The sequence below is a fragment of the Rhinolophus sinicus genome, chromosome 6 (assembly GCF_057876585.1).
Source record: "Rhinolophus sinicus isolate RSI-liver-muscle chromosome 6, RSI-T2T, whole genome shotgun sequence".
Classification (NCBI taxonomy): domain Eukaryota; kingdom Metazoa; phylum Chordata; class Mammalia; order Chiroptera; family Rhinolophidae; genus Rhinolophus; species Rhinolophus sinicus.
Window position 1 is genome coordinate 25,308,756 of NC_142506.1, and position 20,782 is coordinate 25,329,537.

Sequence of the window (20,782 nt, forward strand, 5' to 3'; positions counted from 1 at the left end):
TTACCCAAAGATAAAGGAAATATTGAAAGGAAGACATTTTGATGCCATTCAGGACATCAAGGGTAATACGACGACAGCTCTGATGGCCATTCCAGAAAAAGAATTCCAAAATTGCTTTGAAGGGTGGACTAGGTGCTGGCATCAGTGCTTAGCTTCCCAAGGGAAGTACTCAAAGGTGACCATAATGATATTCAGCAACGAGGTATGTAGCACTTTTTCTATGATGAGTTCACAAACTTAATAGTCTGATCTTGTATGGCAGCCCAGTGTGCATAAAAATGTACATCTAAGGTACATGTGTTTATGTATATGTGTTGATATGTGTATACCACCGACTTATTGGATGGAGATAAAATAATGTCCTTTGGCAATTTTCTGTTCTGTAGAAAAATGAGATAATCAATACAGAGCTCTAAAGTTCCCATAAAAGCAAGTGGGTGACCATGTAAGAAGTTTTACTGCCCTGAAGCCACGATGCTGGTGAGAGCATTTGGAAATGCCACATAGACGCAGAGAAAGATGCTCGAGGAGCCTCAGCTGTGATGTCCCTCACCCCAGGGAGCAGACAGGTGAGTGTGGAGGTGGAGATGTCCCAGCGCTGCCACTGAGGGTCTGCAGTGCAGTGAGAGATTCTAATGAGCAACACCTGGCTGAGCCCAGCCGACTCTCAGCACTACCGGAGATACAATGATTGTTTGTGTAAAACCACTATTTGAGGGTAGTTTGCTACACAGTAACAGATAACCTGAAACAGATCTTAAGCTCCTTCAACTTCAACTAACCAGAAAAGGGGATTAAAAAGCAGTATTGGTCTACAAAGCCTCCAGTGTATTTTACTGATACCTGGGTTTTGGTGACTTGGAAAGTCAGTGATTTCATTCTTCTGGCTTCTTCTCCCTGCTTTATATGCAGGCCTTTGACAGCATTTTTGTTACGCAAAAGCTCAGCTCTTTCAAACCTTCTTCATTACAAAACAAGTGAAACTCACCTCTTTCTAATCCTTCAGGATGGACATTCTAATGGTCCTCACCTTCAAAATGGCTAATTTGAGGGAGAAAACTACTAAATGACTGAGGAAATGTTATTCTATAAATGACAGCATCAAAAGGGTTATTTTTCAATACAGCACTAATAAAAAATCTCAGGAGCCTCTTTTGTTGTTTTTTTAAAGCGGTGTGTGCAAACGCTCATGGGCGGCTCCTCTTCATCACCAAGAAGTGTTTTATTTATTAAAGACTCCAAGGGCAGGCAATTATCAATAACGCATTTGCTCCCCAGATCTAATGTACAGGACGCTACATGTGCAGGTATGGAGGCAGCCTCGGGAACATCAAGCACAGCATCTGCCAATGAGGACACCCCCCCACACCCCCAGGACACTGTAATCAAAGTGGGAATGCAACTGGGAGTGGATGGCAGCCAGTAAAAGGGACTGGGAGGGATAGACAGGGTGGACGAAGTGTCGTGCAGGGTGTCATTCGGGGTCTCTGGTCCCGCTCCCCATACAAGAACGCAGGATATGGTGAGGCCAAAAAGGAACACCCACGGAGCCATAGATGGGGGAGTCATACCACTATATTCTCTCTGGCGGCACTATACTCTCACTGGAGGCTGGATCCACACTGTCCGCAAACCGCCATCCACGCTTGCCAGCCCAGCCGCCATCTTCTTGCTAGACCCCATCTTTTCTCTTCTCCTCCAGCTAGCGTAGCCACAGCAGTTATATTAGCGGCTAATTGGCTAACTGGCTACAGCTGACGGCCAATCAGCCACAGCTGACGGCCATCTACTACCCGAGCCAGCACTCCTCCACGTGAGGCCGAGAGCCTGTAAACTACTTTCTGGGGCTCTGTCCCCACACGAAGTGAAATACCTGAACTTGTAACTCAAAGTAAAATCAACTATAGCCCCCTACGGTGGCAGCTCCCTGCACAGGAACTAGTGTTACCACACAATGCCAAATATGAACTAAGTAACCCGGGTCCTCCTTTCTACAAGTACAAAGTCAAAACAGCTTTGCTCTAAGATCACTGCCTGAAAATTTGATTTGCCCTGTAGGTCTCAGAAGCCTTTGCTGCAGGTTTTTTGACATTTACATATTCACCTTTAATTTGGGGCCAGGTCTGCCATTTATTGCAAATGCACTGTAAAATCAACTATAAGAAATGCAGTCATGCAGTACTTTGTTGGGTTCACAATTACTCTGCAGGTCAGCTATCGGGGTCCTCATAACCAATTGGATAGCTTACTTGACACTATTGTTACTATTTAACAGAAGCATTACGGTCGGGTGGTCCCATGTTATGTTAAACTCCTTAACATTATTGGATAAAATGTACACATGCATTCTCAACAAATGCCATTCATTTGACTGGGCCTTAATCTGCATGCTGGACAGCATAACCTCTGCAGGAGGGCTTCTCCATTCAGGCAGCGTAGTAGAATCACCTAGAGTGGTTTTAGAAAATATCTATGCCAAGGCTGCCCCAGGCCAATTATAGTCATTAGTAGGGGAAGGGCCTGGGCATTGGTATTTTTCAAAGCTCGGTCATGATTCTAATGTGAAGCTAGGTGAATTTCTGCTTTATACTATTTTCATGTACAATAAATCCTCATGGTTCCCAGAATTAGCATAGTATTAAATCTACAAGACAGCCCAAATATATTTCCAAAAGACCTTGACAAAAGATGTAAGTCTTTACTCATAGTTGTTGAAAAGTGAGAGAAAATCATATAGCATAAAATACAATAACGTGTGCTTTCAAATACTGTCTCCCCCAAATCCTACATTGTAGTATAGCAAACGTCTCTAATATCTCCTCCTGCTCTTTGAAAAACACCATCTCTCAAAAATTCATCCTACTCCGGATCTTCCATTTCTCCCTAGCTTCCTTTTCCAATCCGTGTCTTCCTCCTATAAATAGATTTCTATCTCTTTAATATTTTATCGGTCATTGATAGCTTTTATTTTCCATGCCCAGAATCTATCATTTCTTAATTCTAGCAAAAAAAGCACGCATCCCTGGGAAATCACCCCCTACTCCCTGAAAGTGTTTCAGGTGTAGCTGCTCAAACCTGCCTTCAGGAGGGAGCGTGAGACCTGGCCAGTCACCGACAACCCACAGTGGTCTGTTTAGCACGAGCACATGTCTCAGCCAGGCCAATTAGAGGCAATGGAATAAGTCCAAGTTTGCTTCTGCTATTAGACAAGAGCCGTTCCCTTTCTTCTGAGGATACCCACCTTAGAAATATATATGTCTATCATTGCCAAAAGTGAGTATAAGAAATCAGAGAATGAAGCCTAGAAGAAGGAACTAGAATTTAGGGGTAGAAATTTCACGTGGGTGTGACAACTGTCACTCAAGGAGGTTAATCCCAAACCTACTAAGCTTTTGATGGGGTCCAGCTGTGCTTCAGAAAAAACTACCTGGTTTCACAAATAGAAGACAAACAATTTTAAAGTATATTGAGTTAGGTTTCTGTTACTTGAAACTGAGTTATATCTCATACAGAAACGAGTACTTGGAAATACAGTATTATACATAAGAATCAATAAAAGGTGGAATCAGGTGAGCTGTGATATGGTCGATAGCAGTAAGGATACCTCTACCTTACTCAGCCAAGAAATTGGAAATGTTTGTTACAAGGTGGTTGTAACCTATTATACTGGTGATATAGATAAATACCTAATAAGGCTGGGATATTAGGACATTTTGCATAAAACTCTAGAATGTAGGAATGTATTGATTACTCCTTGCAGCCTTCATGAAGCTCTGGCAAGAAACAAATTTCTTTTACAAAGAACCTCAATGCACGCTAGCCCATGTGGAAGCAGAAGGAAGAAAATAACACCTTGCTAAGAAAGACCCTTTCAACATACAAGTAATTGAAGACGTTTTAAATTCTGTTCCTCTTTTTACTTGCAGGGTTAGAGAGACAAAATTCTCTGCCTCAGGATAAAGTTGGAATTGAGGCTAAAAGTGGAGCAGGAGATAAGATAGCAGGAGGAAGCAACAGCTTTGTCCCTCAGGCTTCTTTTAAACAGCTCAACCTGTAAACTCCCAATCTAAACAGGAGACAATCAACCCCAAGCAAAGGAGCCAATTATTGGACTACAGATTGGGAACAAGGGAAAGGTGAGAGGGGACTTTTGAACTATCTTGAGACAGAGGCCAAACTGGAGAGTATTAAGCTAATCACTGGTCAGAAGTACAGAGCTCTCCCTATGGCCCCCTGGCCAGAATCTAAATTCTGGGGCCCTGACTTAACAAGATAATTAGCTTCGTCTTTACCAAAATTGACTGGTAGCACATAGAGCCCAAACCTACTAAGCTTTCAAGGGAATTGTGTTTTTGGAGAATCCCCAGTCTGCAGAACCAAGGTCTGCATATATATTGTTCTTCCGATTTTCTTTTTTCTGTTAGGAAGATGTCTTGAGAAGTTCCTACCAGTGTCTACAGGCTTAACCCTCTACAACTTTTCCACAAATGGTATTTCATTGCATAAAGGCTTTACAATTTATCAAGACCACCGCTGATCACTGACTGCTTTCCAACTTGGAGATAGCATAATGAATGCTACATTACAGATCCTCAACTGTATTTATGAAAATACGTTTGTTTTTTTCTTAAAACTTCAACCTGGTTTGCTGCGAAGGGTTACCGTATCCTAGCTGAAAACTTCTGTGAACTCAAACATATCATTTGTTCAGTCAATGAATTGATGGCTATGCGGAGGGTTCCAAAACAAATGTATACATAATTTAAGAAAGGAAAAAACTGTATTAAAATTGTAATACTCAATATATACCGATAATAAAAGATGAACATAAGTCACGTTTAACTTCTGCAATTACAAGAGGCGCTCAAAGTGGTTACCCTCCGTGTGCAGACACTTCTGATGATGGCAAACTACTGCTTGACAACGTTAACCAAAGTGACACCTTTCTTAAAATGTGTATACATTTTTTTGGCACCCTCTGTATTGATTAACCATGAGTTTCGTGCTTCATTCCCAGATCTGAGAGTCTCGGGAATATGCTCCCCAATGCTTCAACCAGCAACCCCAATGATGACAAGCGAAGTTGCCCATGAATGGTAAATTTAAGACCTGACCTTTTGTGATGTTCAAACAGCCCACCAGCATAGTCTCCACACTCCCATTCGCTTTTGCTTCCTGGTTGGTTTTGTCAAGCCTCCGTGGCTTCCTAATATGCCAGCAGCATGTTTGTTTTTCATTTGCTTGTGGCTTATAAAGCCACAGATGTGGGTGGGTGGCAGGAACTCAGCACTTTGCTTCCTCAGCGATAAGTACCGCCATCAACAGCACACATATGGCTCCTATTAAAGTAAATGGAAGGCACGTGTCTAATTTGGAGGGCAAAACTGGCAAAACTGAAACAGCTGTAGCTGTTGACCCTCTGTTTTAAATGGGTGTTACGTGAGGTGAATAGTTCAGTCTCTTTTTCTAACCTGTTTATATGACTTCCTCACTGCATAATGTTCATTTATTTCTACCTTCGTTCACATATCCTAGGACTCACACCCACCCCCAGATTTCGCTTGGTTCGGTATTTCTTTCTTTCTCATTATGAAGGAAGAAACCTAGGAAAGCCGTTTTGACTGGAGTCTGTAAACACCAATGACAAACAATAACTCTCCAGTGCTGGCAGAAACTGAGTGACCAACTATTGATCCATTTCAGAGGAGAATCAAATATCTAATTGGAACAGTCACTGAATGTAAGATTCCTTTTACTGTCAACTGTCTACGATTCATGGGTTAAATCAGTGAACATATTTTAAGCATTTTAACATGCCAATTGTTGGTAGAATCTGGTCACACACACACACAAAGACAATTTCTATTCACAAGAATTTCACCTTCTAGGGAGATCAGTCAAGAATATTGCCTCTCACATGAAACCATGAACACTTGAGGGCACAGAAAACTGTGTTATTTATTGTCATGTTGTCAGTACTCAACAAATATATGTTACATGAATGAAATAATTACACTGTGTATGAGGAAGGCAAGTAGAGACAGTAGAAACAGAGAACGGACAGTTAAAAAAAAGTTCAAACTTGGATAGAGAATTAGGAATATTACTATAGAGATGTTAGAGGAAATGTAAAAATGTATGACACTGACCGGGAAGACTATATGGAACGTGGCCAGCTTTGGAGAAACTGACCTTTAAGGGGCAGGTAAAGGGCAAGGAGCCACCAAGACATAATCAAAGATGTGGGCTGAGTACTGTGAAGAGTAATGTACCAGAAGTCAAGAGAAATCTGTCAGTCCATTCAGGCTGCTATACCAAAAAATACCATAAACTAAGTGGCTCATCAATAACAGAAAATTATTTTTCACATTTCTGGAGGCTAGAAGTTCAAGATCAAGGCACTGGCAAATTTGGTGACTGGTAAGGGCCCACTTCCTAGTTCTTAGATGGCTGTCTCTTCACTGTCTCCTCACATGGCAGCACCGGGAGAGGGAGCTCTCTGAGGCTTATTTTATTATGGCACTAATCCAATTTACGAGCACTTCTCCTCAATCACCTTACATAGGCCCCACCTCCTAACACCATCACTTTAGGGGGTTAGGATTTTAACATATGCATATTAGGGGGACACAAACATTCAGACCATAGCAGAGAGTTTTAAGAAGGGTGTTACCAAAGATGAGAAAAGCTACAAAGTACATATGTAATTTAAAGACTGAAAGGTGCCCATTTAATAAAAAGGATTAGAAAATAATAAAATTAAAAATGGAGACCAAAGTTGTAGAGAAGAAGTAACCTAGAAAAAAATAAACCTAGAGAAATAAGAAAAGACTTTCATTGCCCATCTTTTGGATGGAAGCTTCCTTTATATCCCTCCACAAACCCAGCACAAAGATTATCAAAGTGTTTCCCCGTGCAAGTCAGATATGTTTTAAGTTGGACAAAAGATAGTGTATCATTAGAACAAAATACTGATTTTCCCAGTTTTCAGGAAAAAAATACTTTATAGGATGATGTGTTCTCGACTGCATCTTTGTCTCTCATATTTTAGTATTACACTTTTGGCACCTGTCCATTCCATATTTCTGCTGTTAAGCAATAGAGGCTTTAAAAAGAAATAAAACAGCAAGTAATTAATATGAAAGGAGAAAACCTAGGAAGAAACTAACCATGTTGATTTGGTGACTTATTTCATGGGTAGGGTAGTTATGCTCAAGATTGTAATTCTACGTTATAAACTGAAAGTATGTTCTGAGGTCATGTAATAAAAATAACTAAGTCCATTTTTTTCATGGTGTTCTGAAAAGTACTATGAAAAATGGTACTTTTTTTTGGTCAGAAAAATATAGGCACTCTATGTCCTGAACAAATTTGAGAACCATTGGCTTAACCATTAATTTGCATGAAGTAAGCAAATAAGCTTCTAAATTGTCATTTATATACATTCCTGTGGTAACAATCAGAGCAACAATGGTGCAGCAGGTTCCTAAAACTGAAGAAATGAGAGCAAAGACTAGGCCAAATTTACTACTTACCCCTTACATTTCTTGGCAGAAGTCTTATAGTGAGTGTAGACTAGAATCCATCTTCTATTAATAGTAAAAAAGTCATTCACTCCTTTGTGCCTAGAGGAGTATGATTATTACCAAGGACATAGCCTATTCTAGACTGGGAAGTGAGACCCTTGGGAGAAACTGAAGAAGGTAGATCATTGAAGAGAAGAAGAGATATTTTAACAAGTAGTGCTATTTGATTCCCCTCATTAATATTCTCAAAATAGCACAAGTGAAATATATGAGTTTTTATTCTAGATTCTTTGGGGGAGGGTCTAGATTTTGTATTTTGAATGATAAACTATCACTTACACGGGGCTGCATGAGTTTTTGAGTTCAAAGTAGTCACATCTAGAATTTCAGGCCGGCTCAGGGTCACTCTGAGGCAGGTCTCTAGGATTAATTGTAGTAACTTCCTGAGGAGAGAACATTCTTCCCAATGACACACTGATACCTGCATTCTCTCTGCATGTTACCTACCACCTCTGAGTAACTACATCCTGGGCAAATGGGTCTGCCCTCCTACCTTCCTTTAGCTCATTACTACTAAGTTTAAAACCAAAAGGCTTGTTCATCAGCAACATTTGGGACTTCCTTCCTCGTAGCATCTGAAGGAGGTTGGACACCATAAGGAATGACAGAAGACGTTCTCTAAGAGTTTCAAGGACACCGAGCTAAGAGAAGGACATCCGAATACCATTGTCATGAAAGGTCTGGATGAAAGAGCTGATCTCTCTGGACATGCTCAAAGCTTATGCTCTTTACTGTTAAATATAAAGAGGGGATCGCACACAAAAATCTACAGCTAAGAGCAATTGGTCTCCCAGTCTTAGCCACACTTCTCAGGACAAGGAACCAAAGGCCTTTTCCCGTGGTGAAAAATGACTCCCACATCATTGGTGTGCTGACATGTCCCATCGAAACACCAAATGAGCTAAACAAATCTCCGTTTCCTCCACCCATGGAAGAATTAGCTAGAAGAAATAGACATCCTATTGATTTACAATTCTGGACGGCCTTTCCCTCATATGTGAGAAAGTATTTCTCACAGGGCTTTTCTCAGCTGTGGCCTTTTCCTGATGCAAGTGTCAAATGTTCTGGCAGGTGGATTCTGCACCCGTGGTGGCCTTGGGTGTTGGCATTTGTAAGCTGGTATATTTCTGTCGTCACCCACATGCCAAACCTCAAAAGAAAGCTACATGTGTATTGGAAGAAAGGCAGCTGCCATTTTCTCTGGGGAAAAATACAATTAAGAAATCTTTTAGCAACAACCTCAGCACTTTCTTTGCAGAATAAGAGGGAGAGTTGGAGAGCTAAGGGTGGGGTTCAGGCCAGAGGAATAGACTCTCTAGAACTAAACACATGAATCTGACTAAGAAGCTTGAGGAGATTGCAAAGTAGAAGGGAACGATAAAAGATCAGGGCTTGTCCTATTCCTCATTTTGCCCAAAACTTTGTCTGATACAGCGCCCAGACACTGCTTCCTTTGGTTATGCCTGACAAGGCAAGGGGATGGAATTAATTTCCAATGCACTTTATGTTGTATAGACATAGCATGAACTGATGGGAACTGAAGGAACCGTGTGTGTGTGTGTGTGTGTGTGTGTGTGTGTGTGTGTATGTGTATCAAGAGTCACCCTACCCATCTTGATTACCTGTCAATTGAAACATCCAACATTTAACATTTTACTGGAAGACAATTAGGTGCCTTTTCTACCTTAGCAAATAAAAAATGAGTAGGTAAAACTATTATTGGGTTGAAGCAATACTTTATACACTGAAAAGAGTATGAACTATTAGGGCCAGAAATTACCTTAGAATTGAAATTTCCATACCCCTTATTTTGGCTGAGGAAACTGAGGCTCAATAAAGTGAGTTCATCAAGGTCAGTGAGCTGGTGAGTGAGAATAGTCACTCTGAAGTAGTTATTTAGCAAAAAAAAAAATATGTCATTAGTTATTTTTCCAGGCAAACCTGTGGGTACTAAGGAGAAGTAAACAAACTACACTCTGAGTTTTTTGAGGGCAGGGCTAGGTTTCCCACAGGCAGGTCAAGGCTGAAGAATCATAGCAAGAATCATATGTGTGTGATGGTGGATGAATTCAGGAGGCGATGAGCTCGATCAGATACAATGTGGGAGGGAAAGCAGGAAGCACAAAACAGTCTCCTCAGGAACAGCACAAGGCTCCTTCCACAAGGCCTACCCCAGTCAGTACCTTCAAAAGAAAAACTTAATGTAGTCTCGGCAGCATTCCATTGTAAACTCTTGTGATAATAAGGGAGTTTTATGTGAATTAAACCTGTCATATTTATTCCCAAAATGCTCTCCCATTTTGCACTTGCACTGATTACTATAAAACAGATTTTGGTATATAACCCAAATATCCCAGACTTTGGAACCCAGGAGGACACATTTCCCTTTAACATACAAATCACAACATCCTCATGCTTTTAACATGCAATCTTTTCCAGGTTATCTTAGTCCATTCAGGTTCAGGTTGCTATAACAGAATACCATAGACTGGTTAGCTTATAAACAACAGAAATTTATTTCCCATAGTTCTGGAGTCTGGAACTTCAAGATCATGGTGCTGGCAGATTTGGACCTGCTGCCTGGTTCTTTGACGGCCATCTTTTTGCTGTGACATACGACATAAGGTGGCGAGGGCTCTCCCAATTTTATAAGGGCACTAATCCCATTCAAACCTAATCACCTCCCAAAGGCCCCACCTGCAAATAACATCACGTGGAGGATTAAGTTTAAAGATGTGAACTAAGAGGGGACACAAAATTCAGTCTATAGCACAGTCTTTTCTCTTGTACCAGTTTCTGAATATCTCAGTATCTTGTGTGTTCCCTAAATCTTCACGTGACCAGTCATCAGATTCTGGACTCTGTAAGCTGTTTCTTCTTAACTCATGAGAGCCAAGCCCAAGTGGAGCAGAACCCCTTCCACTTCACTTCTTACAGCACTGTAGAAACATGATACTAAAAAAATAAATAAATAAAATAAAATAAAATAAAATCCAATTCTAAAAGGAATTCAAAGATAATATACAGTATCTGGCCCCTTCTAGGTCCTTTACAAAGCAGGTTCATGTTTCATGTCATGTCCTCTATCCCAGGCCACTTTCTCAGACACAAGGTTTTATCCTACAGCCAAAAGTTGTCTTGCTCCAAGTACCTCCTCACCCCCCCATCTCCAAGTGTAGACCAAAGGGAGCCCAGGTCTCATAGCAAGAAGGAAGTGTGTCCTTGACCCTGTTCTAAGACTTACTCACTCAGGAATGACTTCTTTTCAGAAAAACTGACAATTGAAATGTCCATTTTCTTCAGAGGCAAATCCACTCCTATCTACAAAATTGTGGTTGAATTGCTCACAGGACAATGCTATGACAACTGACCATATATATCCCAAAGCCCGTGTTCTTTAGCTTGTCCTTAGTTTGTAGGACGTCAGTAGTCCAATGGAAGTTAGGTGATGCCAAAATCAGTATTATTCTATATTATTCTGTGATGGGCAGAACAATGGCTCCCAATGATGTCTACACCCTACTCCCTGGAACCTGTGACTATTACGTATGTTACCTTACATGGCAAAGCGGACTTTGCAGATGTGATTAAGATAAAACTTGAAATTATCCTGGATTGTATGGGTGGGCCCAATGCAATCACAAAGGTCCTTAGAAACAGAGAACATTTCCTTGGGTGATCAAAGGTAAATATGACTATAGAATAATGGTCAGAGAGATGCAACATTACTGATTTTGCAGAGGATAAGGGCCACAAGCAAAGGAATGTGGGCAGCCTATATAAATTGGGAAAGGTGGGAAATGAATACTCCCCTGGCGACTCAAGAAGGACTGCAGCTCTGCCAACAGATTTTAGCCCAGTGGGACCCATGTCAGGCCTCCGACCTACAGATTGAAAGACAATAAATGTGTGTTATTTTAAGCCTCAAAACTTGTGGTGATTTTTTTATGGCAGCAAAACTAATGCTATTCTTTTTTCAGTCTCTCCTCATTAACGGTACAAAAAACATAGAGAAACAATCTCACCCAAGATTATCTTGTTACACTTGTAATGGGTGTGGTTGACACATCTTGGGTGTGGTTTAGAGACTTTCTATAAGCAGCAGTTCTGTACTAACCTTACTCATTCTGGGACTCCAGAAAGTGATCTAAAATAGTAAATAAAGTTAAAGTCACTAGGGAAGAAATGTAAATCAATTAGAAATAAATTCTCCAGCCCAGGGTTTCTCAACCTTGGTATTATAGACATTTTGGGCCAGGGAATTCTTTGTTATAGCCTGTCCTGTGCACCGTAGGATTTTTAACAGCATCCCTCTTCTCTACCTACTAGATGCCAGTAGTAACCCTTCATCTGTGATAACCAAAAATGTCTCCAGACATTGCCAAATATCCCCTGGGGGACAAAATTATCCCTGGTTAAGAGCCACTGTTCTATCCCAATGATCTCTGGGGGTGGAGGTGGGGCAAAAGAAGCTGTCCTATAAAGAGAACTTTGGTGTTTTAGGATATGAAAAGGTTCAGTTGAGAAGTATCCACTAGTAGGATATGTATCAATCCCATGGGCCTTTACATTTTCAATACATGAAACATAGAGTCAGGGATACAAACATCTATTTCAAAGTGAGTTAGGTATCAGGACCTTCTTACATAAATTCTCTGTACTCTCCACTTTTAATACAGGTTCTCTTTCCATGAGTCAATCATTTTTCCTGGCAAACTTACTTGGAAGGGCATTAAACAGAGCTAGTCACTGTGGCTTTACTTGTAAGGGCATGGCATGACTTCTTTGGAGATCACACAGCAACACAACCAACTGTAGGTGGCTTAGAGTTACAGAGCGCATGCCAGTTGGTAGGAGGGAGAATGCCACCATTGAGTTACTTGCTAAGAAGGGCAGGAGCTTCAAACACAGCTAACTTAACTTAGGCTGAAGTTATTAGATGGATCTAGTCTCAGCAAACAACTCCATTCAATTAGATGTCACACACACAACCAGTCCCTTATTTCAATCCATGAACGAGATTTAGCTACGTTAGCCTAAGTGCTGGCACCTCAGACTGCCGTACGCACAAGAAATCAAAGGTTATCTAATCGTCTCAAATATGGTAATGATCTAAAAATAGGGAAGTGATTTAGGAACTAAACAAAGCAACTGAGTTAGTTGTTTGTAACCTCTGAATAAGTCAGAGCATGAATTCAGTTTATAACGATTTGAAAATGAAAAATTCAGCCTAGGGAAAAAAGTCATCCATCATCACGATCATACTAACCCAAGTTAATAAATTAATGAAGCAAATGATCCAGGGTTCTAGTCTATAGTAAAATCACAAAGAATTGGATGACATTTCTTTCAGACCATCAATAAAGTTGGCTGGGTATCTTTGGCAGGACAGAGACTTTTTAAATGAGACTTTTCTTTAAAGTACATCTATAGTGTCCACTTGCCAGACATAGTGATAGTCTATGGAAGTAGTATTGGGGGGAATGGAATGTCACTTAAGAGTGATAGATAAATGAGTTATTTTTAGCAGGGTTCTATTTTAGATGGTTTTATAAATACAGTCCCTGCAATGAATAATCACTATACAATTAGAAAAAAAAAAAATCTCCATTTCTCATTCAAAATAATTAATAATTCCCATTGTCCTTCTAGATTAATTCAAGGTAATGTCTCAATTGCATCACACACGGCCACAACTTACATCACTCTCCAAATATTTCAAGGTCTGTTGCACTGGAGGGTGATTAAATCCCTGTGTGTTTCTCCAGAACTAGGGCCCGTGGATAGAAGTTTTAGAAACTCAGTTTGGAGAACAAAATACCGAAAACCATGTGTTGTTTGAACGAGAATTGCTCAACCACAAACTGAGCTCGATTGTGAATCAGCTCTTCCAGCAGGGGCTGCACTATCATTTATTTAAAATGGGATTTAAATGGAAGGCTAGACTAGCAGCACTAGCATGGCCATTCACACTGTTGGGGGTCTACACTACGGTAACCACGCTCAGAGGTGGCTGTCACCTGGGGCTCTTAGGGCCTGAGTTATAAGAAGTCGGATGACACCCCCAAGCCCTAGAGCGACCTGACATAGCCCCCCACCAGCATCAGTGATGGGAGATTTGTCCTATTTTCTGTGTTGGAGCCACTGGTTGTCACTGAGCACAACACACTCTGTCAACAGCATAGCTGAGCTGTTAGGGTGAAGAATGGTCCTTCGTCTACTCTTCTCTGCCCTTAGAAATGGAACATGGAAAAGAATGAGCATTCCAAGTGGAAGAAGAAGCATGAATGCCAGAAGTCAACAGAGCAATGTGCTCTTGAAGAGGTGGTAGAGGCTGCCCGTGGCTGGATGATAGAGGACCAGATGAGGCTGGAGAGGTGGGTCCAGGTCCTCCTCGGTAACTGTAGTGGTGTAGCCACATTAAATCCATTATGGTGGAAACAAGAAAAGCACTGTCCCCAGGCAATATAACACCTCCTATCCCAATATCAGTGTGCGTCTCTTCCTTGAGCAAAGCCCTGTCCCCCCAAAAAACCCCAGGTGCTAATCTGCTCTGGACACTTTTCCTCCACACAGCCTAGAAGCTACACTGATGGTAGAGTCAGTACCAGATTTTGCCCCATTTCTCTGTAGTTCCCACCAAAGCTTGCTAGGAAGCTGCCACCCTCTCCCAGAGGGAGATGAGGTACACTGTATACTGCAGTCTCCAGATCCACAACCAGCCACCCGATTCAGGCATTATCCTTCTAGAACATTCCCAATAGACAGATTTGAGACCGGACCTCCGTGGGATATGCTCATCTGTCAGACTTGCTCTCAGGGAACAAGGTCACTTGGAGAGGGAGCTCAGAGAGGGGAGTGTTAGTTAGATAGCATGTCCCTTTTATACTGGAAGGTTTTTATCCTTGCCGTCTCCCCTGGGGTTGACTGGAAAGGACATTCTGGAACGACAGATACCAACTTCTGCCTCACTCCTCCACCCTCCACCACTAGGTTGCATCCTGTGGGAGGGTGGGGAGGCAGCTGTATGCAACGGAGTTGCCCCCATCTATAATTAGGGCCCCTGCCCACACCTGTGCATCACCCAGCTTACTAATGGGTGAGGAGAAAGCTTCGCTGATTCCCACTGCCAGCCATTACCACTGGACCAGTGTCTCATGGATGTGTGTGGATTTTCAGGGCCCACCCTTGCCTGTATCTCAGAGCAGGCAGCTGTCCTGGGCCTTGGCACACAGTGCGCCCAGAGAATCTCCTGAGTTCTGAGTTAAACTGGATCAACTTGGTAGCCAGATGTTCTTGGTAGACACAGGGTAGCCATCCAGTGGTGCCACAGATATTGATGAGGAGCTCTGGAAACCACACCTGGGGAAAGAAGCTGCAGTTTTATACTAAGAAAAGTACAATTCGTTTGGTAGATTTTGAACCCTAACTGGCTGGTCACAATGTTAAAAAATGATTGTTTATTTTTTAGGTGTATCATGGTACTACAGATATATTGAAAATGAGGGAGAACTTATCTTTTAGAAAGATAGGCCAGGCTGAAATACTTAATAAAGTGATATGCTGTCTAGGGTTTACTTCAGCCTAATCTGACCATGGAAGGAGGCTGGGAGCATATGTAGGTGACACAGGCTTGGCCTTCAGCTTACGATTGTAGAACTTGGGTGATGGTGGCTCAGGGTACAGAGAAGTTGCTATGCTATACTCTCTACTTTTGTCTGTGTTTCAAAATTTCCTTACTATGGAGTTTTAAAGAGTATCCTTAGTAAATATATAAACTACAGGGAAAGTTTAAGATAACTAAAATTCTTTAAAAAGGCTTTAATCAATAGCATTTCACTAGATGAATAAAACCAGAACAAAGTGTCTACATCACATGTTGAATTCAGCAAACCAAAGATTACGTTTGGAAGACCTTCTGCTGTGAATTACAGGTAAGTGAAAACTTAGGCTGAGAAAATTAAAATTAGCAAAGAAGTCACCTGCAAAGAAGGAAAACTCAGTAGTGAGGTCTTACGTAGCATACATTCTTTCTTGTCAACGATACGATTAGATTTACCAGATAATCAAGATTGAACAAAAAAACGAAGTTTATTCATTTTATGAAAAGTTTTGAATCCAGTTCTGCCGGAGGGCAGAGGTATAGTTCCCAGTAACCTCCAAGGCTCCCAGTTTGGTTTCTGTGTGAATGATGCTAATATGAAACCTCTCATATCATTTTTTCTACTCCATTGATGACATTTGGTCTAAAACATGGACGTGTTTTCTTATCAAAAGGGTGGGAAATACTCAGGTTTCATATCCCTCTGATCAAAGGGGTTGGGAATCCATGGTGCAGAGATGTGGGAAACGCAGGAAGTGGATCCTAGCCCTCACAGTGAGCTTGCTCTCAAAATGCAAGAGAAAGGGGGAAAACGCAGTGAGCTGGTTATTTCATTCCAACTTAGAATTTAGATGTCTGTCACCATCCAAATTCTTAGTATTGAGTTCAATAAAAACTGTGTCAAAGTTTGCATGTCAAATTTCAACTGCCACTCAGGAACTGAACCAAGATGCTGATACTGACCTCTTGAATAAGTGCCCCGGCCACTTTCAGGTAGGATCAGAGTCTAACAATGAACCCTTGAGTGCCCACTGGGTGTTCAGTACTTCGCCAACATTATTGAATATAAACGTTTCAGCACTCCCATTATCTTCCCATTTTGCACGTAAGAAAACCAAGGCACAGAGAGGGTCAGAAAGTCACCTGACGCCATATAACTAGTTAAGTCTCTAGGAATGGATTTAAAACCAGATCTTTCTGACTACAGAATCCACATCTTTTGCCACACAAGTCCATTTTATTAAACACAAAAGAGACTAATAAACTATGTCACATACTATGTTTTCTCTGGCATTGCAAACACATACCCGTTTGTTGATTCATCAGTAAGTCATCCGGCTCCATCCTTTATCCCTCACTGCAGTTAACCTTTAGTGCTGTGAAATTCCTTTCCCTCTAGAAGCTCATCAGGGCTTCAGTCTGGGATATGGCAACGAGTTATGCATACATTTAAAAGTAGCCGCTTGCTTCTCGCGCGCGCGCGCACGCACACACACGCACAAAACACACACACACGCACACACACGCACACAACACACACGCACACACACATGCACACACACGCACGTGCGCACGCACACTCACGCATGCATGCACATGCATTCATTTTGGTGGGTTCAAAGTTAGAGACCAAGAGAAAAGCATCTCTGAAAAGGATGCCTGTGATAATGAAAAATAATTTTTGATTAGAATTCAGAAGAAGAGAGCCCAATCTAAGGCAAAGTTGACTTGTTAATGTGCCAAAGAAACTATATATTATCGAGGAAGGAAGTAAATCTAGACCTGCAGCTTCATGGGCAAGATGGTACATGACTTGACAAAGAGGAAGGAAAGGAGAAATTCCTTTCAGAAGGGGTCTTTCTTTGGAATAAGAGGAAAGACTAATCTTTCCCCTGGAAGCTCAAACTCATTAGATCTGTGTCACCAGCCTCACATGTGATCACCAAAATTTAGTGTATAATTATTAAGTGGACACAGTTACAATGTCCCTGTTAACCCCGAAGGACACATTATTTGGCAGGAAAACTAAATCCAATCCTCCATTTTGAAAGGTGTAAATATTTACCTCCCTAATACCATCAGAACAACAATCTTGTAACTAATAATACCCTCCATGCACAGATGTACCACAGTGCTTGGCCCAATAGAGCCATTCATTAAATGGCAGCTTCTCCATACCATTGCTTTTTGTACTAGGTTACCAGAAACATTTGAAAGTAAAAATGAGGCATCTGGCTCACATGGGTAGGCTACATTAAACCCAATTCAAGAACTCTTTGCTTTTGGGTATCACATTATAGGTTTCGTGAAGATGCCACCTAGACAGCACTGAGAGCCCCACCCCCTTTCTCTGTGCAATCACCACAGCGGCTGAGACCCCGTGCACGTACCCTGAAAACTGGAGAGCTTCGAGGTCCTCATGGCCACTCAGTACAGCACAGCTCAGATCAGCGTGCTCCTCGCACCACCCCACTTCCACTTTGGCCTAAACAACCCCATCCCTGGATTTCTCTGTCAATTTCTGGCTGGCAAGCTTCCAGCATTTGAAGGTGACAATGGATTCTGTGTGTTCAAGAGCAATGCCCTCGCCTACTACGTGAGCCCTGAGGAGCTTCAGGAAAGTATTCCAGAGGCAGCAGCACAGGTGGCACAGGGGTGAGCTTTGCTGGTAGTGACATAGTGCCCCCAGCCATCATGGGTGTTCCCCACCTTGGGCCTCATGCATCACAACACTCAGGCCACAGAGAATGCAAAGGAGGAGGAGAGGCGAATCCTGGGGCTGCTGGGTGCTCACTTGAAGACAGGACTTTTCTAGTGGGCAAATGTGTGACATTGGCTGACATCACGGTTATCCGTACTGCACTGTGGCTCTATACACAGGTCCTGGAGCCTTCTTTGCCCCCAGGCTTCCCCAGTACCAACCGCTAGTTCCTCACCTGCATTAACCAGTCCCAGCCCCAGGATGTCTTGGGGGAGGTGAAACTCTGTGAGAAGACGGCTCAGTTGGATGCTAAAGAGTTTTCAGCGAGCCAGCCTAAAAAAGACACCCCACGGAAGGAGAAAGATTCTTGGGCGGAGAAGCAGAATCCCCAGGCTGAGCGGAAAGAAGAGAGAAAGGCAGCTGCCCCTGCTCCCAAGGAGGAGATGGACAAATGTGACCAGGTGCTGGCTGCTCAGCCGAAGGCCAAGGACCCCTTTGTTCACCTGCCCAAGAGTACCTACCTCTGTGTTGGATGAGTTGAGGTGCAAGTACTCTGACGAGGACACATTCTCTGCGGAGTTGCCGTATTTTGGGGGAGCAGATTGATAAGGGTGGCTGCTCCCTGTGGTACGCCCAGTACTACTTCCCAGAAGAGCTCATCCAGACTTTTATGAGTTACAATCTCATCACCAGAATGTTCCAGCGATCGGACAAGCTGAGGAAGAATGCCTTTGCCAGTGTCATCCTCTTTGGAACCAACAACAGCAGCTCCATTTCTGGCCTGAGTCTTCCAAGCCCAGGCGCTTGCCTTTCCACTGAGTCCAGATTGGCAGGCGGACTAGAGTCAGAGACATGGCGGAGACTGGATCCTGGTGGCGAGAAGACCCAGACACTGGTGGGAGGGGGCCTCCCAGCCCGTGGGCAAAGCCTTCAATCAGGGCAAGACCTTCAGGTGAATATCTGTTGCCATCACCTAGTTGCCTACACCGACCCTTCAGGGAGATGGGGGGCATTAAAGGAAATTGAACATAAAAAAAAAAAAAATGCCACGTATCAGGCTCAGTGTTTGGTTGTGCTTTGAGCTGGGATTTCTCACAAATGGAAATGACCAATTGCTTTTTTATGCTGCTAGGCGATAAGACATTCTTAGGAGTAGTAAAGTCCCTCATTTAATTAAACATGTGGAAAGGATATTTATACACACAATGATGGCCTGGACTCATGCTCCGTCTCGCAGTCACCTCACAGTGCTACGGGGTGAGCAGCACACATGTGAGATACCTAATTGCAATTAAAGAGTCCAAGTTTATGCATTTCCTTCCGAAATGAAAGCAGAATCATGGTTCTTTATATAATGTCACTCTCACTGACATATTTTAATTCTAAATTTTGATTGATTTTAAATGAAATTCCAATGCAGGCTGGCTTAGACAAAACAAACGAAAAAGGATTTATTATTTAACATAACTGAAGAGTCTTAGGGGAGTAACTTCTTCAGGTATGACTTGACCAACGTTCTACATCAGAATTATGTGGACTCTAACTCTTTCCATTTTCTGGTTTTGCTTTCCTTTACGTTGATTTCCTTTTCTCAGAGGTGCTCCCCATGAAGCAGCAAAACAGCTTACCTTATAACTTAGCAAAACTAATAGGAAGAAAACTTTTCCTGTCCAATAATTCTAAAAAAGCTCTGGGATTAAGTCTCACTGTATCAGTGGGGTCCCTTATCCATTCCTGCCTCCAGGGGGATAAAATATGCTGATTTGTTAACTTAATCACTTACTAGGAGGGGAGAAATTGGGCGGGTGGTAGGTTTTCAGTCCTACTCAACTACATAGGCAGTGTAAAATGATTTCCAAGAGAAAAGTTAAGGTGTTTCCAGAAAAAAGAAAAAAAGAAAAAAAAAAAAAGGAAAGAAAGCCCAGCAGACAAAACCCAAAGTAGTCAACTCCATACAACAGGGTGGAGTTTTAGCAAAAGCATTTTCCAACTGCGACTAGCAGACAAACCTATCCTGGGTTTTATTCTCTTGCATGACAACACCAGCAACGACCTCATGGTGGTTATTTGTAGATTACAATTTCATAAATCCTAACAACTTGTTTTCTTATTATATTGACAGACACCTTTTGAATAAGGACGAGAGCGAGGGAAAAGGCAGAAAGAGTTAGTAGTACATCCCTGTCCATATCGACTCTAATGCCATTACGGTAAACTTTGCTTAAATTTATAGCCAGATTTTCCTTAAGCGCCATCCATCATGCTTGTGAAAGCAATGAAAGTTTGAGAGCTGCTCTAAGACCTCAGGTGGCCCACCTCTGCAGAAGAAAGCTTCTAGCCCACTGAAGATTTTTCTGGCTGCTTAGTGTATGCTGTGTAGGTTTATTTTGGACTTTTTTTTCCCTTAGAGTTTCAACCTATACTAAAGTATAATGCAGAAATTGTCACGGATGTTATTGATATTAACAATATTACGTGCAGAAAGATCTATGCTTTAAAATGAGGGTAGAAATGAATGACTTTCATTGCTTTATACATGTAATTACCTTTTAATGTTTTAACATAACACTATCTTGTTTAACATTGTCAAGAATAAGATATTTGATACATAAAATTTTTCCAGAGAATTACTTTAATTATGTATTACTTTGATATAGTTTTTAAAGGGAATTATTTTATTTAGTAGCTTTGTTAGCCTATACATCTGGGTCATAGATAAAAACACCAATTAAATTAATATGTCAAAAATCAATGGTAGTCTCAGGGTTTATAACTGACTGGGGTGTCTATGGATCTTTAGCCAAAATATGAGATGACATCAACCTCACTTTCAGCTGGAGTTGAGTCTTCCATGTCCTCTTCCACTATCAGATGGTCACTTATGGCTTCTAA

At 41.8% G+C, this 20,782-nt stretch overlaps 1 long non-coding RNA gene and 1 pseudogene across 1 annotated transcript in view; one reads left to right on the top strand and one right to left on the bottom strand.

Moving 5' to 3' along the window:
• The window catches only part of LOC141567827 (uncharacterized), a 178,060-nt gene extending 172,857 nt beyond the window's left edge, over window positions 1-5,203 (bottom strand). Inside the window, exon 1 of the long non-coding RNA XR_016021632.1 lies at window positions 5,115-5,203. This is a non-coding gene — a long non-coding RNA (uncharacterized LOC141567827). The remainder of the gene's footprint in view (window positions 1-5,114) is intronic.
• Window positions 5,204-13,832: 8,629 nt separating this feature from the next.
• On the top strand, window positions 13,833-18,846 carry LOC109457586 (elongation factor 1-gamma pseudogene; annotated as a pseudogene).
• Window positions 18,847-20,782: the final 1,936 nt, after the last annotated feature.